Below are 9,315 nucleotides of genomic sequence, written 5' to 3'. Positions count from 1 at the left end.
AGATCTCTCTGTAGTGATTCACAATCTTCTTCAGTTTTCACTCTTTTCAGTAGTTTTGCATCATCTGCAAAGAAGCTCATATAGCTTTCAATTCCTTCATCCTCTCTTTCCTCCTTATTCATTTCACTTTTTATCCATACCTTTTTATATTGTTCACTTGTTGCTAGTTTCCCTGTTTTGGATAAGATATTCTCTGCCGTTGTTTGTGACTTGAATTTAATCTTAATTGGTCTGGTCTTGTCTGTGCTATACTTTCCGAGTCTAAATTTCTCTTCGATTTGTTTCATAATTTCTGGTTCATCTTCCTGAACTGACTCTAGTAATTGGCTTACTTTTTCATTTTCCTCTTTGATTCTTGTGGTTCTATCTGGGTTGTGTTTCTCTTCCATTCCTAATATAATCATACATTTCTTCTTGTCTGCTAAATCTCTTACTATATTCTCCTTTTGTCTCATCACTTTAATAACTGAGTCTTCAGTATGTTCTTTCAATTGCTGTTTGACTATGTCAGTGAATGAAACCTTATTTCCTTCTTGGGTTGCTTTCCAATTCTTAGCTTCTTTAGCTATTGCCTCTCTGTTTTCTTTACTATTCTTCTTCAATTCCTCATTCTCCACCTTTACATCTCTTAACTGTCTTTTTAGGTCTTCTATTTCATCAGTTAAGTTTTTATTCGCCTTCTCTAGTTCTTCCAATCTTTCAACCCTCTGTAAAATGGTGTTCACATGACCGAACCTACGCTCCAAGTCCTCGATCACCTTATCAACCTTCTCCTCTAGTCTTGTCAGTCGGGGGGGGGGGGTTGTTTTGTGTCCCCCCCCCCTCTTTAAATCCCTTGAAAATATTCTCATCACTTTCTACTGTATTGCTCCTATCTATACTTCTAATCTTTACATTCTTATTAGACATTTCGTCGTCTCCCAGCTGGGCTTGCGGTCGTTTGTTTACTTTTCGGCGGTTTGCTTGGGCCAAGTCCTCTACTTCCTCATTTCCTTCCATTTCCCCAGCAATCCCTCCCCTTCTCCTCTTTCCTTACTTTCCCACTACCCCACGAGCAATTTCCCCCCACCCTGTAAATACATTAGGCACTTCTCTTTGCGTTGGGGTCCACAATCTGCACTTTTCTTCAGAACGTTCTTCAAGCCGTCCGTTCGTTGAAAGTGTGTGTGTGTGTGTGTATTTACCTAGTTGTATTTACCTAGTTGTATTTTACGGGAAGGGGAGCTATGCTCGTGGTGTCCCGTCTTCATATCTCATTTTATCTAAACTATTTTTAAATTCATGTATTGTTTTTGCACACACCACTTTCTCATATAACTTGTTCCAACTGTCTATTACTCTGTGAGGAAAGCTGTTCTTTTTCAAATCTCTTCTATAGCTGTCTTTCTTGATTTTCTTTCCGTGTCCTCTTGTATTTCTGTCATCCCATTTTATCAGATTCTCTCTATCAGTAATTTCTATGCCTTTCATGATTCTGTAAATAGCTATCAAATCTCCTCTCTCTCTTCTTTGCTCTAGTGTCTGTAGTTCAAGTTTTTGTAGTCTCTCTTCATATGATAGTTTTGAGAGTGTTGGTGCCAGTTTTGTAATTGCTCTTTGTATTCTTTCAAGATTTTTTATACATTTTTTTGTACTTGGTGACCATATCGTTGCTGCATATTCCAATCTTGGTCTTATCAGGGTGATTAGGATTTTCTTCACCATTTCTTCATCCAGGTATGTAAATTCAACTTTGATTGTTCTTATTAGATTATAAGTCTCTCCGAAAATCTTATTTATATGTTTCTCAGGTGACATATTATTCATAACAATGACTCCCAGGTCCTTCTCATTTTCTACTTTTTTTATTCCTTCTTCTCCCAATTTATATGCTCCTGTTATTCTGTTTTTGCTTTTTCCAAATTCTATTATACTACACTTTTTTGTATTGAACTCCATCTCCCATTTCCTACTCCATTCTTGTACTTTATTTAGATCTCTCTGTAGTGATTCACAATCTTCTTCAGTTTTCACTCTTTTCAGTAGTTTTGCATCATCTGCAAAGAAGCTCATATAGCTTTCTATTCCTTCATCCATATCATTAATATATATAGCAAACATTATTGGGGCCAGAACTGTTCCCTGCGGGACACCGCTTATTACTTCATTCCATTTTGAGTGCTGGTCTCTTATCACTACTCTCATTTTTCTTTCTTGCAAAAAGTCTTCCATCCAATTTAGCAATTTGCCTTGTATTCCTCCTTCATATTCTAATTTCTTAAGCAACTTCTTATGTGGTACTTTGTCAAAAGCTTTTTTTAGGTCTAGAAATGCACAATCAGCCCATCCATCTCTTTCTTGTATTATATCTATTAGTCTTGAATAGAAACATATTAAATTGGTGACGCATGATCGTCCTTGTCTGAATCCAAATTGCCTTGGATTTAACACTTTGTTTTTTTCTAAATATTTTACCCATCTACTTTTGATCATTCTTTCACAAATTTTTGCTATTGTACTTGTTAGAGAGACTGGTCTATAGTTGGTAGGTTCTTCTTTATTTCCTCCTTTATATATAGGTACTATATTTGCTTTTTTCCAATCTTCTGGAACTTTTCCTTCTTTCAAGGAACTGCTTATTATGCTATGTATTTTGTCTGCCAGTTCATTCCTGCATTCTTTCAGAATCCAGTTTGCTATTTCATCTGGTCCATGCGATTTTCTAACATCAAGATTATTCAAGTGTATCAATATTTCATTCTTTGATACTTCTATTTTTTCTATAGGGGGGACTTTCTCTTTCCATTCAATCTCTTCAGGTTGTATGTTCTCCCTTGTAAACACTGATTTAAAATGTTTGTTCATAATTTCCGCCATTTCCATTTCCTCAGTGTATTCAACTCCCCCTTGTCTTAATTTCTCCAAGTCCTGTTTATTTTTCAGTTTATTGTTTACAAATCTGTAGAATAGTTTTGGTTGATCTTTACATTTTTCTATGACGTCTTTTTCATATTTTCTCTTTTCCTCTCTGCACGTTTGTACATATTCATTTCTATAACTGGTATATATTTTCCATTTTTCAGGTCTTCTGTCTTTTTTCCATCTGGTCCAGGCTTTGTCTCTTTTGTCTTTTAACTCCCTACAACTTTTGTTGTACCAGCATTTTACATATTCTTTTTCTTGTTTTTGTCTTGGGACATACTTTTCCACTCCTTTTTTGTAAATTTTTGTCAAAATATTCCATTTCTCTTCCACTGATGTTTCTTCTTTGTATATTTCTTCCCAGTTTTCTTGTTGGAAAAATTCTTTTATTTTATCAAAGTTTGTTTTTTCATACATCATTCTTCCTTTTCTATATTGTTCATTTCTTTTGATATATTTTTCTTCATTAAGTTCCAGTTCAATCAATACGTGGTCACTTTTACCTATTGGTGTTTTATATTCAATCTTGTCCACTATTCTAGGTTCAGATGTAATTACTAGGTCTAGTTTCGATGGCTCTTCTTCATTTCTATACCTAGTGTTCTCCTGTATCCATTGTGTCATTGTGTGGTCAATAATCATCTCAAGTAGAGCGTTTCCCCATGAGTCGTCTCCACCCTTTACTGTCATTTCTTCCCAGCAGATTTCTTTGCAATTAAAGTCGCCCATCATAACTATTCTTCCTCCATCTTCCATTATTTTATTTAATGCTATCTTTGTGTCCTCTAACATACTTTTATGTTCACTCTCCTCCCATGAGGCTGTTTTCGGAGGCACATAATTGATCACAAATTTTCTGCTCTTCTTATCTCTGTCTTCCACTTCTATCATAATCATCTCTACTATATTCTTTCCATATGTGACACCTTTCACGTTTATATCCTTCTTAGTCAGGAACATAACTCCACCCCCTTGCTTTTTCTCTCTGTTTCTAATCCAATAATTGTATGCATCATGTCCTACACTGTTGGGTGGTAGTGGGCCTTTTAATTTTGTTTCTACAATTCCCATTATGTCCGGTTCTTTTTCCTTCAAATAATCATTCTGCTCATTCAACCCTGTTATTAATCCATCTATATTTGTGTAAGACACTCTTAGTTTTCTGCCACTTCCATTGTGTCCTCTGTTTCCCTTATGTTTTTCTTTTGTATGTCGAACTTCCTTAGTTTCATGTTCACTACTCTCCAATAGAATCATTCTTTCTCTGACTCCGTTCTGTTCTCGTTTTTTGCCTTTGCTTCAAGTCTTTTCTGTTTTTCTTCCTCTCTTTCCTCTTTATTCATTTCCCTTTTTATCCATACCTTTTTATATTGTTCACTTGTTGCTAGTTTCCCTGTTTTGGATAAGATATTCTCAGCCGTAGTTTGTGACCTGAATTTAATCTTGATTGGTCTGGTCTTGTCTGTACTATATTTCCCTAGCCTGATTTTCTCTTCGATTTGTTTCATTATTTCTGGTTCATCTTCCTGAACTAATTCTAGTAAATTTCTTACTTTTTCATTTTCCTCTTTGATTCTTGTGGTTCTATCTGGGTTATGTTTCTCTTCCATTCCTAATATAATTATACATTTCTTTTTGTCTGCTAAGTCTCTTACTATATTCTCCTTCTGTCTCATCACTTTAATAACTGAGTTTTCAGTTTGTTCATTCATTTGCTGTCTGATTATGTCAGTGAATGCAACCTTGCTATTTTCATGAATTTTTTTCCAACCCTCCTTGTTCTCCATATTATTCTCCTTTAAGACTTTATTCTCATCTTTTACTTCTTTTAACTGTTGTTTTAATTCTTCAATTTCCTTAGTTAAGTTTTTGTTCGCCCTCTCTAGTTCTTCCAATTTTTCAATTCTTCGTATCATACTGTCAACATTACCGAACCTACGCTCCAAGTCCTCGATCACCTTATCAACCTTCTTCTCTAGTCTTGTCAGTCGGGGGGGGGGGTCCCCCCCACCCTCTTTAAATCCCTTGAAAATATTCTCATCACTTTCTACTGTATTGCTCCTATCTATACTTCTAATCTTTACATTCTTATTAGACATTTCGTCGTCTTCCAGCTGGTCTTGCTGTCGCTTGTTTACTTTTCGGCGGTCTGTTTGGGCCAAGTCCTCTACTTCCTCATTTCCTTCCATTTCCCCAGCAATCCCTCCCCTTCTCCTCTTTCCTTACTTTCCCACTACCCCACGAGCAATTTCCCCCCACCCTGTAAATACAAAAAGGCACTTCTCTTTGCGTTGGGATCCACAATCTGCACTTTTCTTCAGAACGTTCTTCAAGCCGTCCGTTCGTTGAAAGTGTGTGTATTTACCTAGTTGTATTTACCTAGTTGTATTTTACGGGAAGGGGAGCTATGCTCGTGGGGTCCCGTCTTCATTTCTCATTTTATCTAAACAATTTTTAAATTCATGTATTGTTTTTGCACACACCACTTTCTCATCTAACTTATTCCAACTGTCTATTACTCTGTGTGGAAAGCTGTTCTTTTTCAGATCTCTTCTATAGCTGTCTTTTTTTATTTTCTTTCCGTGTCCTCTTGTATTTCTGTCATCCCATTTTATCAGATTCTCTCTATCAGTAATTTCTATGCCTTTCATGATTCTGTAAATAGCTATCAAATCTCCTCTCTTCTTTGCTCTAGTGTCTGTAGTTCAAGTTTTTGTAGTCTCTCTTCATATGATAGTTTTGAGAGTGTTGGTGCCAGTTTTGTAATTGCTCTTTGTATTCTTTCAAGTTTTTTATACATTTTTTTTTGCACTTGGTGACCATATTGTTGCTGTATATTCTAATCTTGGTCTTATCAGGGTGATTAGGATTTTCCTCACCATTTCTTCATCCAGGTATGTAAATGCCACTTTGATTGTTCTTATTAAATTATAAGTTTCTCCAAAAATCTTATCTATATGTTTTTCAGGTGACATATTATTCATAACAATGACTCCCAGGTCCTTCTCATTTTCTACTTTTTTTATTCCTTCTTCTCCCAAATTATATGATCCTGTTATTCTGTTTTTGCTTTTTCCAAATTCCATTATACTACACTTTTTTGTGTTGAACTCCATCTCCCACTTCCTACTCCATTCCTGTACTTTATTTAGATCTCTCTGTAGTGATTCACAATCTTCTTCAGTTTTCACTCTTTTCAGTAGTTTTGCATCGTCTGCAAAGAAGCTCATATAGCTTTCAATTCCTTCATCCATATCATTAATATATATAGCAAACATTATTGGGGCCAGGACTGTTCCCTGCGGGACACCACTTATTACTTCATTCCATTTTGAGTGCTGGTTTCTTATCACTACTCTCATTTTTCTTTCTTGCAAAAAGTCTTCCATCCAATTTAGTAATTTACCTTGTATTCCTCCTTCAGATTCTAGTTTCTTAAGCAACTTCTTATGTGGTACTTTGTCAAAAGCTTTTTTTAGGTCTAGAAATGCACAATCAGCCCATCCATCTCTTTCTTGTATTATATCTATTAGCCTTGAATAGAAACATATTAAATTGGTGACGCATGATCGTCCTTGTCTGAATCCAAATTGCCTTGGATTTAGTACGTTGTTTTTTTCCAAGTATTTTACCCATCTATTTTTGATCATTCTTTCACAAATTTTTGCTATTGTACTTGTTAGAGAGACTGGTCTATAGTTGGTAGGTTCTTCTTTATTTCCTCCTTTATATATAGGTACTATATTTGCTTTTTTCCAATCTTCTGGAACTTTTCCTTCTTTCAAGGAACTGCTTATTATGCTATGTATTTTGTCTGCCAGTTCATTCCTGCATTCTTTCAGAATCCAGTTTGCTATTTCATCTGGTCCATGTGATTTTCTGACATCAAGATTACTCAAGTGTATTAATATTTCATTCTTTGATACTTCTATTTTTTCTATAGGGGGGACTTTCTCTTTCCATTCAATCTCTTCAGGTTGTATGTTCTCCCTTGTAAACACAGATTTAAAATGTTTGTTCATAATTTCCGCCATTTCCATTTCCTCAGTGTATTCAACTCCCCCTTGTCTTAATTTCTCCAAGTCCTGTTTATTTTTCAGTTTATTGTTTACAAATCTGTAGAATAGTTTTGGTTGATCTTTACATTTTTCTATGACGTCTTTTTCATATTTTCTCTTTTCCTCTCTGCACGTTTGTACATATTCATTTCTATAACTGGTATATATTTTCCATTTTTCAGGTCTTCTGTCTTTTTTCCATCTGGTCCAGGCTTTGTCTCTTTTGTCTTTTAACTCCCTACAACTTTTGTTGTACCAGCATTTTACATATTCTTTTTCTTGTTTTTGTCTTGGGACATACTTTTCCACTCCTTTTTTGTAAATTTTTGTCAAAATATTCCATTTCTTTTCCACTGATGTTTCTTCTTTGTATATTTCTTCCCAGTTTTCTTGTTGAAAGAATTCTCTTATTTTATCAAAGTTTGTTTTTTCATACATCATTCTTCCTTTTCTATATTGTTCATTTCTTTTCATATATTTTTCTTCATTAAGTTCCAGTTCAATCAATACGTGGTCACTTTTACCTATTGGTGTTTTATATTCAATCTTGTCCACTATTCTAGGTTCAGATGTAATTAATAAGTCTAGTCTCGATGGTTCTTCTTCATTTCTATACCTAGTGTTCTCTTGTATCCATTGTGTCATTGTGTGGTCAATAATCATCTCAAGTAGAGCGTTTCCCCATGAGTCGTCTCCACCCTTTACTGTCATTTCTTCCCAGCAGATTTCTTTGCAATTAAAGTCGTTCTGTTCTCGTTTTTTGCCTTAGCTTCCAGTCTTTTCTGCTTTTCTTCCTCTCTTTCCTCTTTATTCATTTCTCTTTTTATCCATATCTTTTTGTATTGTTCACTTGTTGCTAGTTTCCCTGTTTTGGATAAGATATTCTCTGCCGTTGTTTGTGACTTGAATTTAATCTTAATTGGTCTGGTCTTGTCTGTGCTATACTTTCCGAGTCTAAATTTCTCTTCAATTTGTTTCATAATTTCTGGTTCATCTTCCTGAACTGATTCTAATAATTGGCTTACTTTTTCATTTTCCTCTTTGATTCTTGTGGTTCTATCTGTGTTGTGTTTCTCTTCCATTCCTAATATGATTATACATTTCTTCTTGTCTGCTAAATCTCTTACTATATTCTCCTTCTGTCTCATCACTTTAATAACTGAGTCTTCAGTATGTTCTTTCAATTGCTGTTTGACTATGTCAGTGAATGAAACCTTATTTCCTTCTTGGGTTTTCTTCCAATTTATAGTTTCTTTAGCTATTGTCTCTCTGTTTTCTTTACTATTCTTCTTCAATTCCTCATTCTCCACCTTTACTTCTCTTAACTGTCTTTTTAGGTCTTCTATTTCATCAGTTAAGTTTTTATTCGCCTTTTCTAGTTCTTCCAATCTTTCAACCCTTTGTAAAATGGTGTTCATATGACCTAACCTACTCTCCAAGTCCTCGATCACCTTATCAACCTTCTTCTCTAGTCTTGTCAGTCGGGGGGGGGGGGGTTGTGTCCCCCTCACTCTCTTTAAATCCCTTGAAAATATTCTCATCACTTTCTACTGTATTGTTCCTATCTATACTTCTAATCTTTACATTCTTATTAGACATATCGTCGTCCTCCAGCTCGTCCTGCGGTCGCTTGTTTACTTTTCGGCGGTCTGTTAGGGCCAAGTCCTCTACTTCCTCATTACCTTCCATTTCCTCAGCAATCCCTCCCTTCTCCTCTGGATTTTGAAAGAATGCAGAAATGAACTGGCAGACAAAATACATAGCATACTAAATAGTTCCTTAAAAGAAGGAAAAGTTCCAGAAGATTGGAAAAAAGCAAATATAGTACCTATATATAAAGGAGGTAAAAAAAGAAGACCCTACCAACTATAGACCAGTCTCTCTAACAAGTACAATAACAAAAAAAATTGAAAAAATTATCAAAAGTAAATGGGTAAAATATTTAGAAAAAAACAGCGTGCTAAATCCAAGGCAATTTGGATTCAGACAAGGACGATCATGGGTCACCAATTTAATATGTTTCTATTCAAGGCTAATAGATATAATACAAAAAAGAGATGGATGGGCTGATTGTGCATTTTTTAGACCTAAAAAAAGCTTTTGACAAACTACCACATAAGAAGTTGATTAAGAAATTAGAAACTGAAGGAGGAATACAGGGCAAACTGCTTAAATGAATGGAAGACTTTTTGCAAGAAAGAAAAATAAGAGTAGTGATAAGAGACAAACACTCAAAATGGGATGAAGTAATGAGCGGTGTTCCACTAGGAACAGTTCTGGCCCCAATAATGTTTGCTATATATATATTAATGATATGGATGAAGAAATTGAAAGTTATATGAGCTTCTTTGCTGAT

Source organism: Oratosquilla oratoria, chromosome 3, assembly GCF_046742065.1.
Source record: "Oratosquilla oratoria isolate Oo_2021 chromosome 3, ASM4674206v1, whole genome shotgun sequence".
NCBI classification, from domain to species: Eukaryota; Metazoa; Arthropoda; class Malacostraca; order Stomatopoda; family Squillidae; genus Oratosquilla; species Oratosquilla oratoria.
This window is presented reverse-complemented; position numbering follows the sequence as displayed.